The sequence below is a fragment of the Entelurus aequoreus genome, linkage group LG01 (genome assembly GCF_033978785.1).
Source record: "Entelurus aequoreus isolate RoL-2023_Sb linkage group LG01, RoL_Eaeq_v1.1, whole genome shotgun sequence".
NCBI classification, from domain to species: Eukaryota; Metazoa; Chordata; class Actinopteri; order Syngnathiformes; family Syngnathidae; genus Entelurus; species Entelurus aequoreus.
The window spans coordinates 32,647,822-32,669,909 of NC_084731.1; the positions used below are offsets into that span (position 1 = coordinate 32,647,822).

Consider the following 22,088-nt stretch of genomic DNA (forward strand, 5'->3'; position numbering starts at 1 on the left):
CAGGAATAGAGGAAAATCTATTCCCAAGCGGGCCGGACTGGTAAAATCATGCCAGGATAACTTAAAAATAAAGACAACTTCAGATTGTTTTCTTTGTTTACAAATAGAACAAGCACAATCTGAAAACATACAAATCATAATGTTGTTGGGTTTTTTTTTACACTTACACTACCGTTCAAAAGTTTGGGGTCACATTGAAATGTCCTTATTTTTGACGGAAAAGCACTGTACTTTTCAATGAAGATAACTTTAAACTAGTCTTAACTTTAAAGAAATACACTCTATACATTGCTAATGTGGTAGATGACTATTCTAGCTGCTAATGTCTGGTTTTTGGTGCAATATTTACATAGGTGTATAGAGGCCCATTTCCAGCAACTATCACTCCAGTGTTCTAATGGTACAATGTGTTTGCTCATTGGCTCAGAAGGCTAATTGATGATTAGAAAACCCTTGTGCAATCATGTTCACAATCTGAAAACAGTTTAGCTCGTTACAGAAGCTACAAAACTGACCTTCCTTTGAGCAGATTGAGTTTCTGGAGCATCACATTTGTGGGGTCAATTAAACGCTCAAAATGGCCAGAAAAAGAGAACTTTCATCTGAAACTCGACAGTCTATTCTTGTTCTTAGAAATGAAGGCTATTCCACAAAATTGTTTGGGTGACCCCAAACTTTTGAACAGTAGTGTACATGTTCATAGTAGTCTATATTCATTTGTCGGTATTTATAATTTCTGAATAAATTATGTTATAATGTTTATCAGTCAAATAGGTGTGAGTCTGGCAGAGTTTTAAAATGATCTCATTGGTGTAAAATTGTAATCTATCAGAAGATGCATTAAATAGGAATATCAAAATCCAATTACAGGGTGATAATAATGTAATTTACTCATTTTCCTCAACTGATGTGGTAACATCATGTGGTTTATTCTGTACATATGTAGCATCGTCTACAACAAAACTTGTACATTTGGACTCATTTCATGAATGACACATGAAGTAAGAAGGGGATACATATTATTTCAGCATATTAATGTGCGCCCAGATAATGTGTCCCCAGTCCGCCCCCTCTGAAGTCATGCATGTGGTAGGGGATACAAAGAATTGCTATTGCGGCATCCAGTGGACACATTTAGAAGAGCAGTTTATTTCATTCAAAAATTTCAGCTTTTTTTGATTGATTGAAACTTTTATTAGTAGTTTGCACATTGTAGTACATATTCCGTACAATTGACCACTAAATGGTAACACCCGAATACGTTTTTCAACTTGTTTAAGTCGGGGTCCACTTAAATTGATTCATGATACAGATACATACTAACATCATGATACAGTCATCACACAAGATAATCATCAGAGTATGTACATTGAATTATTTACAATCCGGGGTGTGGTATGTGGGGGGGGGGTTAGGTTTGGTTGATATCAACATTTCAGTCATCAACCATTGCATCATCAGAGAAATGGACATTGGAACAGTGTAGGACTGACTTGGTAGGATATGTACAGCAAGCAGTGGACATAGAGAGAGAGAGAGAGAGAGAGAGAGATCAGAAAGCAAAAGAATAAGTAATTACATTTGATTATTTACAAACCGGGGAGGTAGGATGTGGAAGGGAGGGTGTTAGTTTAGGGTTGAAGTTGCCTGGAGGTGTTCTTTTAGTGCGGTTTTGAAGGAGGATAGAGATGCTCATTTTTATACTTACCAAAATCATCTCGCGGGCCTGATAGGGCCTTCTGTAGAGACACCATAGTGTTTTCCCCATCCTTGCTTCAAGAAAGGTCCGCCTTTTTGAGTTACAGCTTTTAATTAGACTTCTTTGGACAAAAACCCAACATAACATTGGGTTGGTTCGGCCACTTTTTCAGTCAGCTCTCTATAAAGCCGAGTGTTTTTTATTATTCATGAGGCAAACAAATCTGAGCTTGTCACGAAGGTTTTGTCGCGAGATGTTACAGAAACAATATCAAAGGACAACAAAGCTGAGACTTTGTAATCAGGCCGTGTCCTGAACCGAGCGTACCTTTGTCAGTTTGTATAGTGGAACCTCAAACATTCAAAAAATGATTGCTTTTTCAGGGTCAAACTATTGTCATCATAAAAGCTCGAGTGATGCTACAGGCGCTGTTTTAAAGGGCCACTATCATGTCCTCATGGACATGATACCGTCTCTGCCTGCATGAGCCGGGCCCCCTAATTGCTTGCTTTCCCTCGTTCATAACCTGCACTAATATAGCAAGGTATGCTTATTTGCTCGGGATATCCGGAGATGTTGTCTTGAACACACTTGTTAACTTAGCTGATAGCTGATTTTTTTTGCTCAAGGGTTTGTCTGCTGCAGGGATACTATAAGTCTGCTTTTGGACATGTTTGTTGTGTTATGGAAAGCTGGATTTTGGACTTCCTGCTTGGATTGTCAGCGTGCCAACTCTCGAGGAATGGAAATGTGGTTTTGATATTGTTGAAAGGGCAAGGATCATACTGCCAAGTGCGGGGAGAAAATAGGTCTGGCTGTGGAGTTAACCTATGATGTGAAAAAGGTAAGCTTCATACAGATCAATATCACTCCAGTTCATGATTCCCTCAAAGGGCAACAGCCTGTCTTTTCTGGACTGACATCCTGGATTTTGTGCGGCAGATACGCATTTGTAGCTCAAAGTCGGGGGTGTACCGATCCGATACTGCTCTCAGATATCAGTCCAATATCAGCAAAAAAATCTTATTATATCATCTAAAACAGGGGTGCTCACACTTTTTCTGCAGGCGAGCTACTTTTCAATTGATCAAGTCGCGGGGATCTACTATACCTCATTCATATATATAATTTATATTTACTTATTTATGAAATATATGTTTTTGTTAACAAGTTAAAGGTGTTTAATGATAATGCAAGCATCTTTAACACATATAGTTAATATTGTTAATAAATTAAAGGTGTATAATGATAATACAAGAATGTTTAATACATATAGTTAATATTATTAACAAGTTAACGGTGTTTAAAGATAATGCAAGCATGTTTAACACATATAGTTAATATTGTTAACAAGTTAAAGGTGTCTAAAGATAATACAAGCATGTTTAACACATAGAGTTAATATTGTTAACAAGTTAAAGGTGTTTAAAGATAATGCAAGCATGTTTAACACATATAGTTAATATTGTTAACAAGTTAAAGGTGTTTGATGATAATACAAGCATATTTAACACATATAGTTAATATTGTTAACAAGTTAAAGGTGTTTAAAGATAATACAAGCATGTTTAACACATAGTTAATATTATTAACAAGTTAAAGGTGTTTAAAGATAATGCAAGCACGTTTAACACATATAGATTCCTTTCTTTCATGAAGACAAGAACATAAGTTGGTGTATTACCTGATTCTGATGACTTGCATTGATAGGAATCAGACAGTGGTGCTGATAACGTCCGCATTTTCAAATGGAGGAGAAAAAAAAGTCCTCCTTTCTGTCCAATACCACATGAAAGTGGTTGGTTTTTGGCATCTTATTTGTCGAGCTTCCGTACTCCTTTGTATACACTTTACAAGAAATACATTGGCGCAAACTCCGTAGCTTGCTAGCTTGTGCACGCCAGCTTTCTGAGACTCTTATTTTGTTAGCGCAGGCAAGATGAAGCAGCGCTTTTATTGTGCAACTGTGCAGTCGGTCTTTGGAGTTTTGACGACAGGTACGGCGCCAGAGTCTGTTGAAATAAAAAGTGTTTCTCGCCTTCCTGTCGGTAATGTTTTCTTAATAATTAGCTGGCAGCAGCCAGCGTCATCTCAGAAGACCCTCTGGTGCCATGAATGTCAATCAAGTGACGAAAGTGACGTCATAGTAAAGATTTATGATCGCTCATTTTTAGGACTATTTTTTTAATGCCTGGCTGGCAATCGACTGACACACCCTCCGCGATCGACCGGTAGCTCGCGATCGACGTAATGAGCACCCCTGGTCTAAAATCTACAATATACGCGCTCTGATACAAGCAGTCATGTGAGTCTACTTGTGCAAAGACACACAGCCAGTTAACATTGAAGTCATATACAAAAGCTAAACATGGTAGGCTATCTATCCGCTACAAGGAGCTTGCAGCTACACAACAGCTGAGCACACAATAGCACAAAAGCTAAACACACTGTGGGGGGAGGTGTGGCCAGCGCGCCTGCAGAAGCAAAGGTCACCGCCTCTGTCTATGGTGCTGAGGACGAGCACCATCGGATAGGGGCGGGGCATGTGCTGACGGCGAGACACAGCTGGCAGGTGATTAGATTTCACAGGTGGTACGTGTTAATCTAATCATCTGTTGTCTTTAACAGTAAGCGGGAGGAAGAGAGGCATGACACAGAGGAGGACTGAAAAGTCGAGTGTCATGTGAATATATTGTGGAAAAATAAAACCTTTGTCAAACCAGAACGGTCTCCAGCTGACGTGTGTGATCCACCAAACCTGCCAGGAGGATACTTACACACACACGTAATACATGTTCTAAACTGAACAATATTGCAGTCTAAAACAACTCTATTGTCAATATAAAAAGGTATCAAATAATCATGGTTACATATTACTTACACATACAAAAAAAAGGCAGAAAAGTAAAAAAGTAAATCTAGTCACAAACATGTCCTCATCATTCAACTTACTTTGTCATGAACTTAAAGGGGAATTGCACTTTTAAAAAAAAAATGTTGCCTATCATTCACAATCCTATGTAAGACAGGCACACATACAGTGTATGACATAATCTTTTTTTTTGCATTCTAACTGATAAATTAATGCTTGCAAAAGTCTGCTTAAAATAGAGCCTATGGGAGTCATCCAAACACCTCCATCAAGGTTTTATAGACACGAAGTTAGTATTTATGTAATGTAGTAACAGGCACGTTCGTAATAACGTGCAACATTTAGGTGTTTTGCTCATTTTAAGCATACGCCAACTCATTAATTTCACTAACGCATCACAACATTTACTTTTCCCTTCAACAATAACAACTACTACTAATCATTGCAGACTTCATGAGAGCCAACAAACATAATAAAACATCGTACGTCTTACTGCCTTCCACCCACAATCTACAAGTGGTAGAAAATGGATGGATGGATGGCTTACTGTACAATGTCTCCTCTCACTTTAATGCCGACTGTTAGGATATTGATATAGTCCCGTTATGATGAAAAATTACTCAAAACCCCCACGAACAAAAAAGGTGGGTGGAACCAGGCGGCTTTTCTGGTCTTTTTTTTGCCATTCTCGTGTCTAAATTGGCTGTCAAAGTGTACCAACTTCCTGGGTAATGTCCACAACTTTCTACTGTCAAGGGGAGAGGGATGATTTATAACCTAGAAATAACTTTCACGATCTCCAAGGCGTGAAAGCAGCTCACTAGGTTATGATGTCAATACAGCAACATAAAATAGTTACCTCTCTTGATCAATGCGCGGCTATAAAAAGGTCCTTAACGTTAGCGCGTATTACAATATAACTAATACTTATTGTATTGTTGGCGATTTTTGGATGTTTTTTGGGGGGTTTATGGTCAGAATAAACGCAATAGGCGCAATGACGTCATGGCTCCCATTGGCTCCATTGTAAGCAGACTTTTATTTACGTTTATTTACGAGTTAGAATGTATTTATTTTTAAAAGACTAATGTGTTCTTGTCTCTCATAAGGATTGTAAAATATAGGCAAAAAAAATAAACATAAAAATGCAGTTCCCCTTTAATTTAATCATTTATTGAGGCCAGTGGGTGATACTATTGCGTTTCAACTTAAAGACAGCATAAGTCCATTCCAGATGGTTAATAATAAATGGGCTAGTGTATTTTTTCTGTTTGAGTAATTTCACTCAAACAAGCATTTTCTAACACGCCACACTACAAAATAATGAAGGTATGTATGATTTGTGCTGAGTACAATTGTGGGATTTTTCCCAAAGGAAACTACAACTGGTAACAAAGCAAAACTATCTTTTAGACTAAAAACCACCACACACCATCACATTCAAAACAATTAGCAATTATTTAAATCTGGAGTTAAAAACTCAAACAATGAACTACTGATATACAGTAAGCCAATAAAAGAAACAGTTTTATCATTAGCATACATTTTAAAAATGTACAGGATACAGTGATTCTCTTCACTTTCATTTAGGTTGTTTTTACTTTAAATAAAAATACAAGTTGTGAATCATGTTTCCATCAACTTTAGTGTCATGTCTGTGTGATCATGTTTTGTTTTGGTTATGTTCGGTTTGGTTTTTGGACTCTTTGTGCACTCTTGTTTGTTTTGTTTCCATGACAACTCATTAGTTTTCACCTGTCCTCATGTCACGCACCTGTCTCACGTTTTGCACTCGCGCACCTGTCACTAATCATGTCGGTATTATTTAAGCTTTCAGTTGCCAGGCAGTCTGTCTGGCGACATTAACTCTGTTTACTTCTGATACTCATGCCTGTTCATAGTTATGCTTCATGCCATGCCACGTAAGTTTTGTTTTTTCATGTCACAGTTAGCGAGTTTTGCTTCATGTTCATAGTTTCTGCCTTTGTGCAAGTTTTTGTTTCATTAGCCAAGTTTGTACTTCCGCCTTGTGCGCACTTTTTGTTCCTTTTTTATAGTAATATTAAATCATGTCCTTACCTTCACGCCATGTCCACTCCAACTTTTATTGCATCTCGGGAAAACGAACATCCCACAGACCACGTCCTGACATTCAGAGGTTTTCCTTTATATTGCAGTAGTCTTTTCCTCATTGCATTGATAATATGGTTTTGGCAAATATTGCAGTGATATCATGTTGCAAATTTGTCATGACCCTATTCTGGTTAACTGGTCCCCAGTCCAGGATAAAGCATGCAAATGTTCTCAGTCATCCAGATTACCGCATTTCCAGACTATAGAGCGCACCGATATATAAGCCACACCACAAAATCCTAAGAAAATACAAAATGTTGCCATATACTAGCCACGCCAGACTATAAGTCGCAGATATAAGATTCTGTTAATGTTTATTTACATACCTTACGGCGTGGCACGGTTGGGAGAGTGGCCATGCCAGCAACCTGAGGGTTCCTGGTTCGATCCCCAGCTTCTACCAACCTAGTCACGTCCGTTGTGTCCTTGAGCTAGACACTTCACCCTTGCTCCTGGTGGGTCGTGGTTAGCGCCTTGCATGGCAGCTCCAGCCATCAGAGTGTCAATGGGTGAATGTGGAAATAGTGTCAAAGCGCTTTGAGTACCTTGAAGGTAGAAAAGCGCTATACAGGTATAACCCATTTTAATTGTGTCAAGACGGTGCCTGCATCACAGCAGGAAAACTGCTGTTCAAACAAAACTAAAGTCATTGTCATGGACCATGCGGAAGCTAGCTCTCCAATCAACTAAACAGACTCAATAACTCCACGGTGAGGTCTTGGTGAATTAGGGGTTAGTGCATCTGCCTCACAATACGAAGGTCCTGAGTAGTCCTGAGTTCAATCCCGGGCTCGGGATCTTTCTGTGTGGAGTTTGCATGTTCTCCCCGTGACTGCGTGGGTTCCCTCCGGGTACTCCGGCTTCCTCCCACCTCCAAAGACATGCACCTGGGGATAGGTTGATTGGCAACACTAAAGTCTGCCCTAGTGTGTGAATGTGAGTGTGAATGTTGTCTGGCTATCTGTGTTGGCCCTGCGATGAGGTGGCGACTTGTCCAGGGTGTACCCCGCCTTCCGCCCGATTGTAGCTGAGATAGGTTCCAGCGACCCCAAAAGGGACAAGCGGTAGAAAATGGATGGATGGACGTTAAACTTTCATAGATTATAGATTCAGGGCCCACAACTTAAACGATTTCAGGTATTTAGTTGTGTATTTGTACATCATTTGGGCTTCCAGCTAATAAAACCCTATGAAAACCGTATTTAAAAAAATTTGAATACTATGATGAAGAAATCAGCCCAAATTTTAAAGGGCATGAATGTTTTAAACTGAGCGTCACACACTACTCATCTACTAAACTCAAAGCACCTGCACATGTTGTCATTCAGGCTTCACTTTGGTTCAATTGTCTCAGTTAGGATCAATATGGGGAAGACTGCAGACTTGACAACTGCTCAGAAGACCATCATTGATACCCTCCATAGGATGTACGCAACAAAAGTTGGGCTGTTCACAGAGTGCTGTGTCCAAGCATGTCAATGGAAAGACTAGTGGAAGGGCAAAATGTGGCAGGGGAAGATGCACCAGCAGAAGAGCTGACAGTGGGCTACTGCGGATTATCAAACAGACAAGATTCATGAATCTGGCAGGGATCCAGAAATAGTGGAATGTGGCTGCAGTCACAGCTTCAAAAACCACCACATTCAGGCCATATCTTTGATTTCTTTTTTTTTCTGCAAAAACTGAGAAGTAAATGGTGATTTCCTCACAGTAGTCTAATTTTTTGAAATCCTGTTTTCGTGGGTTTTATGAGCTGGAAGGCCAAATTACAAAACCCAAAACCAGTGAAGTTGCCACGTTGTGTAATTCGTAAATAAACACAGAATACAATTATTTGCAAATACTATTCAACTTATATTCAATTGAATAGACTGCAAAGACAAGATATTTAATGTTCGCAGTGAGAAACCAATTTTTTTTGTTGTTGCAGATAATCATTAACTTTGAATTTAATGGCAGCAACACATTGCAAAAAAGTTGGCACAGGGGCATTTTTATCACTGTGTTACATGGCCTTTCCTTTTAACAACACGCAGTAAACGTTTGGGAACTGAGGAGACCAATTTTTAAAGCTTTTCAGGTGGAATTCTTTCTCATTCTTGCTTGATGTACAGCTTAAGTTGTTCAACAGTCCGGGGTCTCCGTTGTGGTATTTTAGGCTTCATGTTGCTCCACACATTTTCAATAGGAGACAGGTCTGGACTACAGGCAGGCCAGTCTAGCACCCGCACTCTTTTACTATGAAGCCACACTGTTGTAACACGTTGCTTGGCATTGTCTTGCTGAAATAAGCAGGGGCGTCCATGATAACGTTGCTTGGATGGTTCTTTTCCTCTTTGGTCCGGAGGACACGACGTCCACAGTTTCCAAAAACAATTTGGAACGTGGACTCGTCAGACCACAGAACACTTTTCCACTTTGCATCAGTCCATCTTAGATAAGCTCGGGCCCAGCGAAGCCGGCGGCGTTTCTGGGTGTTGTTGATAAATGGCTTTCGCTTTGCATAGTAGAGTTTTAACTTGCACTTACAGATGTAGCAACAAACTGTAGTTAGTGTGGTTTTCTGAAGTGTTCCTGAGCCCATGTGGTGATATCCTTTACACACTGATGTCGCTTTTTGATACAGTACCGCCTGAGGGATTGAAAGTCACGGGCATTCCATTTTCTGTGCAGTGATTTCTCCAGATTCTCTGAACCTTTTGATGATATTACAAACCGTAGATGGTGAAATCCCTAAATTCCTTGCATTAGCTCGTTGAGAAATGTTGTTCTTAAACTGTTCGACAATTTGCTCACGCATTTGTTCACAAAGTGGTGACCCTCGCCCCATCCTTGTTTGTGAATGACTGAGCATTTCATGGAAGCTGCTGTTTTACCCAATCATGGCACCCACCTGTTCCCAATTAGCCTGTTCACCTGTGGGAAGTTCCAAAAAAGTGTTTGATGAGCATTCCTCAACTTTCTCAGTCTTTTTTGCCACTTGTGTCAGCTTTTTTTAAATATGTTGCAGGTATCAAATTCCAAATTAGCCAATATTTGCGAAAAATACCAAAGTTTTCCAGTTTGAACGTTAAGTATCTTGTCTTTGCAGTCTATTTAATTGATTATAAGTTGAAAAGGATTTGCAAATCATTGTGTTCTGTTTTTATTTACGATTTACACAACGTGCCAACTTCACTGGTTTTGGGTTTTGTATGTACAAATAAACAACTAAATACTTTAAATTGTTTAAATTGTGGGCCCTTAATCTATAATATATGGACGTTTAACCTTTGGAATGGAATTATGGAAATACATACACTTTTCCATGATATTCTAATTTGTTGGAAAGGGTCTGTATAGTTGTAATGTTAACAAAAAGAGAGGAAAAGTCGTCGAAAGGGACAGAGACGCGTGCTTCGTGGTTCTTTGCATTTTCCATGTGTCATCTGTCATCTACATACAGTACATACAAAGTCTCTTTCTTCTGTGCTGTAATGGTAGTGCCTATCCAAGTTGTGTCCTTTCACAGTCACTTCGAAACCTTGTCCTTTTTTTTGTTGACAGGACAGACTGTGTAGGCGGCCCAAACACGTTCCTTCAGGGCTTTAGGTCAAGATTTGGTTGCTTCATCCAAGAATGCGTCAGAAGGGCCAGCTGGTCAGCGATGGCCTGGAAAAATAACACTAGTGAAGGCGGTAAACTGGCTCAACACTATTTATTTATGAAGTATAGTTATGGATAGTGGTGTTCAATTATTCATCTTCATGTGGACAGCTGTAAAAAAATACAGAAGTCATTTTTTGGAGGATCACACACTTGCAGAAAGGCCTGTCATGTGGGGATGCATGTACTGCACTTGGGTAATATCTTACTAGAGGACCCAATGACACTTGTTGCCATGGAGAGTATGGTTACATCACTGTCGGGGATAATGTGTGGGTGGCGCTGGCAGAATGGCAGCAGAATAAGATAATCTGCGACTAATAAACTGCTCTTGTGGCAGGACGAAGTCATCTCATTATCAACTTAAAGGCCTACTGAAATGAAATGTTCTTATTTAAACGTGGATAGCAGATCCATTCTATGTGTCATACTTGATCATTTCGCGATACTGCCATATTTTTGCTGAAAGGATTTAGTAGAGAACATCGACGATAATGTTAGCAACTTTTGGTCGCTGATAAAAAAGCCTTGCCTGTACCGGAAGTAGCGTGACGTCAGGTTGTGGAGCGCCTTACATCTGCACATTGTTTACAATCATTCCCACCAGCAACGAGAGCGATTCGGACCGAGAAAGCGACGATTACCCCATTAATTTGAGCGAGGATGAAAGATTCGTGGATGAGTAAAGTGACAGTGACGGACTAGAGTGCAGTGCAGGACGCCAGGATGTATCTTTTTCGCTCTGACCGTAACTTAGGTACAAGGGCTCATTGGATTCCACACTTTCTCCTTGTTCTATTGTGGATCACGGATTTGTATTTTAAACCACCTCGGATACTATATCCTTTTGAAAATGAGAGTCGAGAACGCGAAATGGACATTCACAGTGACTTTTATCTCCACGACAATACATCAGTGAAGCACTTTAGCTACGAAGCTAACGTGATAGCATCGTGCTTAAATGCAGATAGAAACAAAAGAAATAAGCCCCTGACTGGAAGGATAGACAGCAGATCAACAATACTACTATCAGGAGACACCGAACCAAACACTGGACCTGTAACTACACGGTTAATGCTGTCTAACGACGCCATTGAAGCTAACTTAGCTACGGGACCTCGTCAGAGCTATTAAAAACATTAGCGCTCCACCTACGCCACCCCTCATCTGCTCATCAACACCCGTGCTCACATGCGTTCCAGCGATCGACGGCGCGACGAAGGACTTCACCCGATCATCGATGCGGTCGGCGGCTAGCGTCGGATAGCGCGTCTGATCTTCTGTCTATCCTTCCAGTCAGGAATTTATTTATTTTGTTTCTATCTGCATTTGAGCCAGATGCTATCACGTTAGCTCAGTAGCTAAAGAGCTTCGCCGATGTATTGTCGTGGAGATAAAAGTCACTGTGAATGTCCATTTCGCATTCTCGACTCTCATTTTCAAGAGGATATAGTATCCGAGGTGGTTTAAAATACAAATCCGTGATCCACAATAGAAAAAGGAGAGAGTGTGGAATCCAATGAGCCAGCTTGTACCTTAGTTACGGTCAGAGCGAAAAAAGATATGTCTTGCACTGCATTCTAGTCCGTCACTCTAACGTTCCTCATCCACGAATCTTTCATCCTCGCTCAAATTAATGGGGTAATCGTCGCTTTGTCGGTCCGAATCGCTCTCGCTGCTGGTGTAAACAATGGGGAAATGTGAGGAGCCCTTCAGCCTGCGTCGTCACGCTACTTCCGGTACAGGCAAGGCTTTTTTTTATCAGAGACCAAAAGTTGCGAACTTCATCGTCGTTGTTCTATACTAAATCCTTTCAGCAAAAATATGGCAATATCGCGAAATGATCAAGTATGACACATAGAATGGCTCTGCTATCCCCGTTTAAATAAAAAAAATCATTTCAGTAGGCCTTTAAGTGACAATATTTAAAAAAATGAAGTCCTAATCCATTCATGGCACAAAGAAACCCTTAAAATTGAAATGACTGGCCTGTTTATCTTTAACCAAGAAAATTAATTCAGTCACCAAGCCAAAATTATGACATGTCCTTCAGAGCAGGGGCCTCCAACCTTTTGTGCACCAGGGACTGGTTTAATGTAGGCATTATTGTCACGGACCGACCTTCTCCGTGTGCCAGATAAATACAGCAAAAGAAAGTGCACAAAAAACTCAACTTGCCATGACACTGATCAAGTGGGAGCCCTGGCCTTTTTACCCTTTGGTTTTTTGCTCTTTTTCGGTAGCTTTTTTGGCTAACGTATCTGATGCGTTATACATAATACGTCATCGTCGAGGACAAGCGCATAGATGTATGATAAAAACTAAATATACTTGCCATTAGTTCCAATGGATTTCTATGGCTTTTTATAGCTTTTTATTTCAATTCTAAAAGTTATGTATTCATTAGGGTTGTCCGATAATATCGGACTGCCGATATTATCGGCCGATAAATGCTTTAAAATGTAATATCGGAAATTATCGGTATCAGGTTTTTTTATTATCTGTATCGTTTTTAATTATTTTTATTTTTTTATTAAATCAACATAAAAAACACGAGAAACACTTACAATTAGTGCACCAACCCAAAAAAACTCCCTCCCCCATTTACACTCATTCACACTCATTCGCACAAAAGGGTTGTTTCTTTCTGTTATTAATATTCTGGTTCCTACATTATATATCAATATATATCAATACAGTCTGCAAGGGATACAGTCTGTAAGCACACATGATTGTGCGTGCTGCTGGTCCACTAATAGAACCTTTAACAGTTAATTTTACTCATTTTCATTAATTACTAGTTTCTATGTAACGGTTTTTATATTGTTTTACTTTCTTTTTTATTCAATAATTTTTTTTAAATGTATTTATATTATTTTATTTTATAATTTTAAAAAAAAAAGGACCTTATCTTCACCATACCTGGTTGTCCAAATTAGGCATAATAATGTGTTAATTCCACGACTGTATATATCGGTATCGGTTGATATCGGTATCGGTAATAAAGAGTTGGACAATATCGGAATATCGGATATCGGCAAAAAAGCATTATCGGACATCCCTAGTATTCATATTTTGTGAAGTATTTCATACATACACTTATGTATGCCTTTTTTGTGCAACTTTCCATGCATAAAAACATCTGTTAACGCTAACTACTTGTGCAACAGGGTTATGTACAATTATAGCAGCACTCTATCTTAGCAGGCCAAGGTAGATGTGTATTTTCGGTCACGCCGTGGTCGCATGGTGATGCGTGGATTGTTATCCCAAGGATGCAGCAGGAAATCCGGAGGCAATGTGCAGGTGAGACAATGATTTATTGTCCACAAAATCAGACAGGATACGATCTAAAGCAACGCGTACCGAATGCACGGGGAGCAAAGCTAAAGCTGATTGTGGCGAAAGGCCGGAATAAATAGCTCTCTGATTAGTGCCCAGTAGCAGGTGAGCGTCCCGAACACTAATCAGAGGCAGGTGAAAATAATCAGCACCCATGACAACCAAGAAACACAAACACAGGGGTGCTGAAACAGGAACTGGGGGAATCAAAAACTAAACAAACATGATCTGGGCAACGGATCATCACAGTACCCCCTTAAAGACAGATTCCGGATATCCCCATGTTCTTCTTTTAGCACACTTCTTAAATGCAGCAGTTTAGCACACTTGCACTTTAGCACTTTTCCATCTGCCCTTGGACTACTATGGTGACTTTATTCTTGATTTGTCCTGAGCTGTGGTCATGCAGCAACCCACTGTTTTGTATGGGTCTCCATACAAAATGTTTGTGTTTACGAACTGAACTTTTTATGGACCTGCTGGAGACTGCAGGTGGAAATTAGCCTTTGGCTACAATCTGGCAAATTTATATTTTACACGTGTCAGGATCAATTTAGCCAGAGTAGGACCACAATGCAGAGCGAGAATGTTGGGATCTGAGCCGAGGATGTCGTTGTGGCTTGTGCAGCCCTTTGAGACACTCGTGATTTAGGGCTATATAAGTAAACTTTGATTGATTGACTTTGAAGAAAATAAATAGTAATAACAAAAAGAGCACTCAAAAAGGAATGAGGTAAAAGTAACTAAGGACGCACACTTAAGGTGTGAGAAACAGGAATACTGTATTTTCCGGACCATAGGGCGCACCGGATTATAAGGCGCACTGGTCTATTTTTGATCTTTTTTCATATATTAGGCGCACCAGATTATAGGGCGCATTAAAGGAGTCATATTATTATTATTTGTTTCTAAATTGAAAACATTTCCTTGTGGTCTACGTAACATGTAATGGTGGTTATTTGGTCAAAATGTTGCATAGATTATGTTTTACAGATCATCTTCAAGCCGCTTTCTGACAGTCGCTTCTGGATGCACCGTTTTGTGGGCGGTCTTATTTGCGTGGCTCACCTTCGGCAGCGTCTTCTTCCCCTCATCTTTGTTTTACCGGCGTAGCGTGCAAGGACGGGAGTGGGAAAAGTGTCAAAAGATGGAGCTAACTGTTTTAATGACATTCAGACTTTACTTAAATCAATAACGGAGCAGCATCTCCTCATCCGGAAACAACAATACAGGAAATGTGTCCCGTGAAAACCGTCCGAATTCAACTCTAATAACTAAAGTTCCTTGGGTGAATTATGCAAAGTCACTACACCGGTATGTTTTAGCGCTTTTATGGCGAGTTCACTGACAGATATAAGTAAGAACTTTACACTACTTTATATTAGAAATGGCAACAGCGAAGGATTAATGTCACATAACAAGAAGATAGAGGAAAAGGAAGAAGCTTATCGATTATTATACATTTTTCAGGACTTCTACAGATCCCAAATACAGACCAGCAGGTACCAGAAGTTAAGAAAAGTTGCTTTTGCATAATATTGCGAAACAAAACGCCAGATAATATGTCTTACTTTACACACACACCATAATAATACTCGTATGTTTAATGCACCGACAAGTATTCAAGCGGTGTGGCTTCATAGCTTACCAAAGTCATAGTAAAACGGTTTGATATATTTTTGAGCGCCGTGTGTAATGTTCTATATTTTCAATGGAACATTTAAAATGTTGGTGTTGTTTACTTGAGACATATTGCAATCATAGCGCTGTCTCCACTTATCTCTTATGTTTGACTGCCATCTACTGGTCACACTTATCATTACACCCTGTACCAAATAAAATAGCTTTGAGGTGAGTAAGCTCAACCAAACTTATTCCTTACATTAGGCGCACCGGGTTATAAGGCGCACTGTTTAGTTTTGAGGGAAAAAAAGGATTTTAAGTGCGCCTTATAGTCCGGAAAATACGGTAGTTCACAGAAGGTGAAGAAGTAGAATAACAACTAACACTACACTGCAACACTTGGACTGAGCCACAGGGAACGAGAAGCGTGAGTGGAGCCAAAGCAGAGGAGATGTGCACAACTGTAAGGGGGAATCATCAGGAATCTACTGGCACCAAGTGAAGACCTGGAGAGCTTAAGTAGACTGGGGTAAATGAGCATCAGGTGTGCATGCAGAGGGCTATGCCCCTAGCGTCAAGCATGGTGGTGGTAGTATTATGCTCTGGGCCTGTTTTGCTGGCAATGGAACTGGTGCTTTACAGAGAGTAAATGGGACAAAAAAAGATAGGCGGCAACAGAGCTGCCAGATCATGACAACATGTTCATTAATGTGTGTTAAAGTTAAAGTACCAATGATTGTCACACACACACCAGGTGTGGCGAAATTATTCTCTGCATTTGACCCATCACCCTTGATCACCCCCTGGGAGGTGAGGGTAGCAGTGAGCAGCAGCGGTGGCCGCGCCCGGGAATCATTTTTGCTGATTTAACCCCCAATTCCAACTCTTGATGCCGAGTGTCAAGCAGGGAGGTAATGGGTCCCATTTTTTATAGTCTTTGGTATGACTCGGCCGGGGTTGATCATGTAATAAAGATATCAGAAGTTTTATTTTACATCTATGAACAAGTTTACTGGTGTGTCTTGTGAGAGGAGCAAAAGTGAGTTTAGGTAATACTGTATTTACTCCATACCAGTTCAATACCCACATTTTCAGTATCGCCCAGATCTACTGAGTACATCAATATGATTATACAAACCCCGTTTCCATATGAGTTGGGAAATTGTGTTAGATGTAAATATAAACAGAATACAATGATTTGCAAATCCTTTTCAACCCAATTTTGAATGCACTACAAAGACAAGATATTTGATGTTCAAACTCATAAACTTTTTTTTTTTTTTTGCAAATAATAATAAACTTAGAATTTCATGGCTGCAACACGTGCCAAAGTAGTTGGGAAAGGGCATGTTCACCACTGTGTTACATGGCCTTTGCTTTTAACAACACTCAATAAACGTTTGGGAACTGAGGAGACACATTTTTTAAGCTTCTCAGGTGGAATTCTTTCCCATTCTTGCTTGATGTACAGCTTAAGTTGTTCAACAGTCCGGGGGTCTCCGTTGTGGTATTTTAGGCTTCATAATGCGCCACACATTTTCAATGGGAGACAGGTCTGGACTACAGGCAGGCCAGTCTAGTACCCACACTCTTTTGCTATGAAGCCACGTTGATGTAACACGTGGCAAACGTTGCTTGGATGGCAACATATGTTACTCCAAAACCTGTGTGTACCTTTCAGCATTAATGGCGCCTTCACAGATGTGCAAGTTACCCATGTCTTGGGCACTAATACACCCCCATACCATCACAGATGCTGGCTTTTCAACTTTCCGCCTATAACAATCCGGATGGTTCTTTTCCTCTTTGGTCCGGAGGACACGACGTCCACAGTTTCTAAAAACAATTTGAAATGTGGACTCGTCAGACCACAGAACACTTTTCCACTTTGTATCAGTCCATCTTAGATGAGCTCAGGCCCAGCGAAATCGACAGTGTTTCTGGGTGTTGTTGATAAACGGTTTTCGCCTTGCATAGGAGAGTTTTAACTTGCACTTACAGATGTAGCGACCAACTGTAGTTACTGGCAGTGGGTCCTGAGCCCATGTGGTGATATCCTTTACACACTGATGTCGCTTGTTGATGCAGTACAGCCTGAGGGATCGAAGGTCACGGGCTTAGCTGCTTACGTGCAGTGATTTCTCCAGATTCTCTGAACCCTTTAATGATATTACAGACCGTAGATGATGAAATCCCTAAATTCCTTGCAATAGCTGGTTGAGAAAGGTTTTTCTTAAACTGTTCAACAATTTGCTCACGCATTTGTTGACAAAGTGGTGACCCTCGCCCCATCCTTGTTTGTGAATGACTGAGCATTTCATGGAATCTACTTGTACACCCAATCATGGCACCCACCTGTTCCCAATTTGCCTGTTCACCTGTGGGATGTTCCAAATAAGTGTTTGATGAGCATTCCTCAACTTTATAAGTATTTATTGCCACCTTTCCCAACTTCTTTGTCACGTGTTGCTGGCATCAATTTCTAAAGTTAATGATTATTTGCAAAAAAAAAAAAAGTTTATCAGTTTGAACATCAAATATGTTGTCTTTGTAGCATATTCAACTGAATATGGGTTGAAAATGATTTGCAAATCATTGTATTCCGTTTATATTTACATCTGACACAATTTCCCAACTCATATGGAAACGGGGTTTGTACTTGTTTGTTACTGGTTGTCTATGATATAGTGTTGATTGCAATGTGGAAGGAAAGCATGAACAGCTGAATGGGAAACAACATCCTTTGAGTAGAAAAACCCAGAAGACGTTGACATGAATGTGTCTCAGATATTGAATTAATTGCAAGGACCTCGCCCCCCACCCTTCTCACGGCTGTGCTCTCTCCTCGTGTGGCCGTGCCACAGTGCAGATCAAGGTTTGCACATGACACCGCTTACAACACCGCAGCTAAGCATGTTTTGTATGAGGCCACAGCCGATTTAAGTGATCAAACAATGGTGTGTGTTCCCCACCCCTCTTCCTCTGGCCTCACGCCATCCCACTGCTCCAGTCCATGTGATCCACCTCTCTGTACAGTGGCTTAATGACTGCCCTCGTGCAAGGTGTTTGCAATCCGCCATGTCTTGTTTGGCTTGGAGAAAGAGGTTATGTTAGCTGTAATGGTGACTCAGTCATCTGCTTTTGATATGTGTTGAGTCCTGCCATGTATTAGCAACATCCTGTTTGTTTCCATTGGAAAATAATAACCTCTAAAGCCAAATGCCTGTGAGGTTGAGTTAGGCCCTTCTTTTTGGATAAAAATATGCCTTTTGTTGCACATAACTGTGTTGTTTTGCTTGAAGAATAAGGCTAAAAAGCATCAACAAAAGCTAACCCCAGCTAAGGTCACTAATTAATGTCGGGTTAATAAACATTGGCATTAACTGCTGTGGCTGTTAAGGCATCCTATTGGTGTTGTTTTTTAAACCTCACAAGATAGCGGTAGCCGCATTTGAAGTATCATGAGTAGGGATGTACAAACCCCGTTTCCATATGAGTTGGGAAATTGTGTTAGATGTAAATATAAACGGAATACAATGATTTGCAAATCATTTTCAACCCATATTCAGTTGAGTATGCTACAAAGGCAACATATTTGATGTTCAAACTGATAAACTTTTTTTTTTGTGCAAATAATCATTAACTTTAGAATTTGATGCCAGCAACACGTGACAAAGAAGTTGGGAAAAGTGGCAATAAATACTGATAAAGTTGAGGAATGCTCATCAAACACTTAGTTTCCCAACTATTTTGGCACGTGTTGCAGCCATGAAATTCAAAGTTAATTATTATTTGCAAAAAACTAAAAAAGTTTATGAGTTTGAACATCAAATATCTTGTCTTTGTAGTGCATTCAATCGAGTATGGGTTGAACACAATTTCCCAGCTCATATGGAAACGGGGTTGGTATACGAAGTACCACTATTTTTTGGTAACGGTTCCTAATTAGGTCGGTCCATGAGAAACTGTGAAGATTCTGGAGTAACGATACTGCTATTGGTATTTCTTTATCCAGCTGACTGACGTAATTATGACACGCTGTCACATTCAGTTCAGCTGGCGCTGCTAGACATTAAAATCAGCTTTGAATAACGACAAATAATGAAGCAACACCACACCAAAGTTTGTAACATAACAATATTTTCTCCTCAAGAGTTCCCTCAAAGTCACGCACGCTGTGTCAGTTTGAAGTGAATGCACTTTACGTGTAAATCGGAAATAAAAACTGTTTTGCAAATCCTTTTCAACCTATATTCAATTGAATAGACTGCGAAGACAAAATACTTAACGTTCAAACTTTAAAAATGTGTTTTTTTTTTTTCAAATACAGTATTAGCTCATTTGGAATTTGATGCCTGCAACATGTTTCAAAAAAGCTGGCACAAGTGGCAAAAAAGACTGAGAAAGTGGAGGAATGCTCATCAAACACTTATTTAGAACATCCCACAGGTGAACAGGCTAATTGGAAACAGGTGGGTGCCATGATTGAGTAAAACAGCAGCTTCCATGAAATGCTCAGTCATTCACAAACAAGGATGGGGCGAGGGTCACCACTTTGTGAACAAATGCGTAAGCAAATTGTCGAACAGTTTAAGAACAACATTTCTCAACAAGCTATTACAAGGAATTTAGGTACTTCATCCATCTACGGTACGTAATATCGTCAAAAGGTTCAGAGAATCTGGAGAAATCACTGCACGTACGTGATGATTATACGGACCTTCAATCCCTCAGGCGGTAGTGCATCAAAAACCGACATCAGTGTGTAAAGGATATCACCACATGGGCTCAGGAACACTTCAGAAAACCACTGTCAGTAACTACAATTTGTCGCTACATCAGTAAGTGCAAGTTAAAACTCTACTATGCAAAGCGAAAGCCATTCATCAACAACACCCAGAAAGGCAGCTGGCTCCGCTGGGCCACGCTCATCTAAGATGGACTGATGCAAAGTGGAAAAGTGTTCTGTGGTCTGACGAGTCCACATTTCAAATAGTTTTTGGAAACTGTGGATGTCGTGTCCTCCGGAACAAAGAGGTAAAGAACCATCCGGATTGTTATAGGCGCAAAGTTCAAAAGCCAGCATCTGTGATGGTATGGGGGTGTATTAGTGCCCAAGGCATGGGTAACTTACACATCTACAGGTTTTGGAGCAACATTTGTTGCCATCCAAGCAACGTCTTTTTCATGGACGCCCCTGCTTATTTCAACAAAACAATGTCAAGCCACATTCTGCACGTTTTACGACATCGTGGCTTTGTATTGTCTGTTATTGTCAATAGTGTGTGTGTGTGTGTGTGTGTGTGTGTGTGTGTGTGTGTGTGTGTGTGTGTGTGTGTGTGTGTGTGTGTGTGTGTGTGTGTGTGTGTGTGTGTGTGTGTGTGTGTGTGTGTGTGTGTGTGTGTGTGTGTGTGTGTGTGTGTGTGTGTGTGTGTGTGTGTTTTCTTCTTTGTGTTTGCCGTTTGCCTGTGTATGAAAAGGTGCTATATGTGTGTATGAAAAGTTTGATTTGATTTAAAAGTGCTTACGCTGGATTGGTGAAACAGAGTAAAGTGACAGCTGAAAGAAGTATCTCTAACGGGCCAATTGAATGCGTCTTTACAAGCCGTGGTCAATAGGTTTTAAATAAATATAATAATGATATGAATGAATGTAGCAATTGGAATGAAACAGTAATGTAAAAGTAAAAAAAGTGTGTTTCATTAAAACTACTCTGACAAGTACAATTCATTCAAAAAGTTACTTTTTTTTAATAATGCTTATTTATTAATTTGATAGGGAAATCATAGTACAGGTACTGAGAAACATACTTTTTTTTGCCCCCCTCCAAAAAAAAAAAAAAAAAAAATAATAATAAATAATTTTTAAAAAAATACAAAAATTACAATTTTTAAAAAAATTAAATAAAACATTACAAAAGAAATAAAAATACAATAAAAAATAACAAGGGTTGCAATATACTGCCTTCCTCTTTACCACAAGCAGAAAGAGAATCACACGAACTGACTAAAAGAAAAAAAAAAGTGAATAAAAAAATCACAAACATACAGAGAAGTGTCACTAAATAAATACCAAAAAAAAAAAAGAATTGAGGTAAGTTACCTCAATTCTCAAAAAGTTACTTAAGTAAATGTAGCACGTTACCCACCTCTGTATTTGTCAGAAAAAGAAGTCATGTTTTGACAAATGTTCACTCACCCAGTTTAGGGGTAGAAAAGAGTTAACTTACACAAAAGAATACAGAAAGTGGTGTGAAAAAACAAAGACACACAGAGGAATATGGAATAAAAGGCTTGGTTTGATTTAAATTAGTAGCCATTTCTATGGCAGCCCTAGCGAGTGCTGCCAGCTCACAGAAGAATGGAGGCTTGTGGTACTTTGGACCGCTTCCTATGAATGAGGTGTTCAATTAACTCCTCTGAGGCTCCTCTATTCCTCCTATTTTCTTTTTCCATCACTTCAATTGTTTCATGCTCTGGTAATTGACCACACATGTACTCGTTTTAAACCCCACCAATCTATTCCATGTGTCAAAATTGTCCGAGTCCAACTGTCACATTATGTTTCACACTTGGTTTCACTTGTCCTCACTTGTGGCTCTTTGCTGCTGACGTAAAACGGCATCTTTTAAAAAAAAAAAAAGGGGTTATATAAGGTATTTTGCTTGTCACAGTACGGTCCATTAACCCATGAGGATGCACTGAGCAAATATAAAACAACATGAAGGGAAACAATGACGCCGTGGGTCTTTTATTATTATTTCCCCATTTTTCA

At 39.7% G+C, this 22,088-nt stretch overlaps 1 protein-coding gene across 3 annotated transcripts in view; it reads left to right on the forward strand.

The window, feature by feature from the left end:
• LOC133650712 (low-density lipoprotein receptor-related protein 1-like) overlaps positions 1-22,088 on the forward strand; it is a 294,864-nt gene that overhangs the window by 83,399 nt on the left and 189,377 nt on the right. The window lies entirely within an intron of this gene.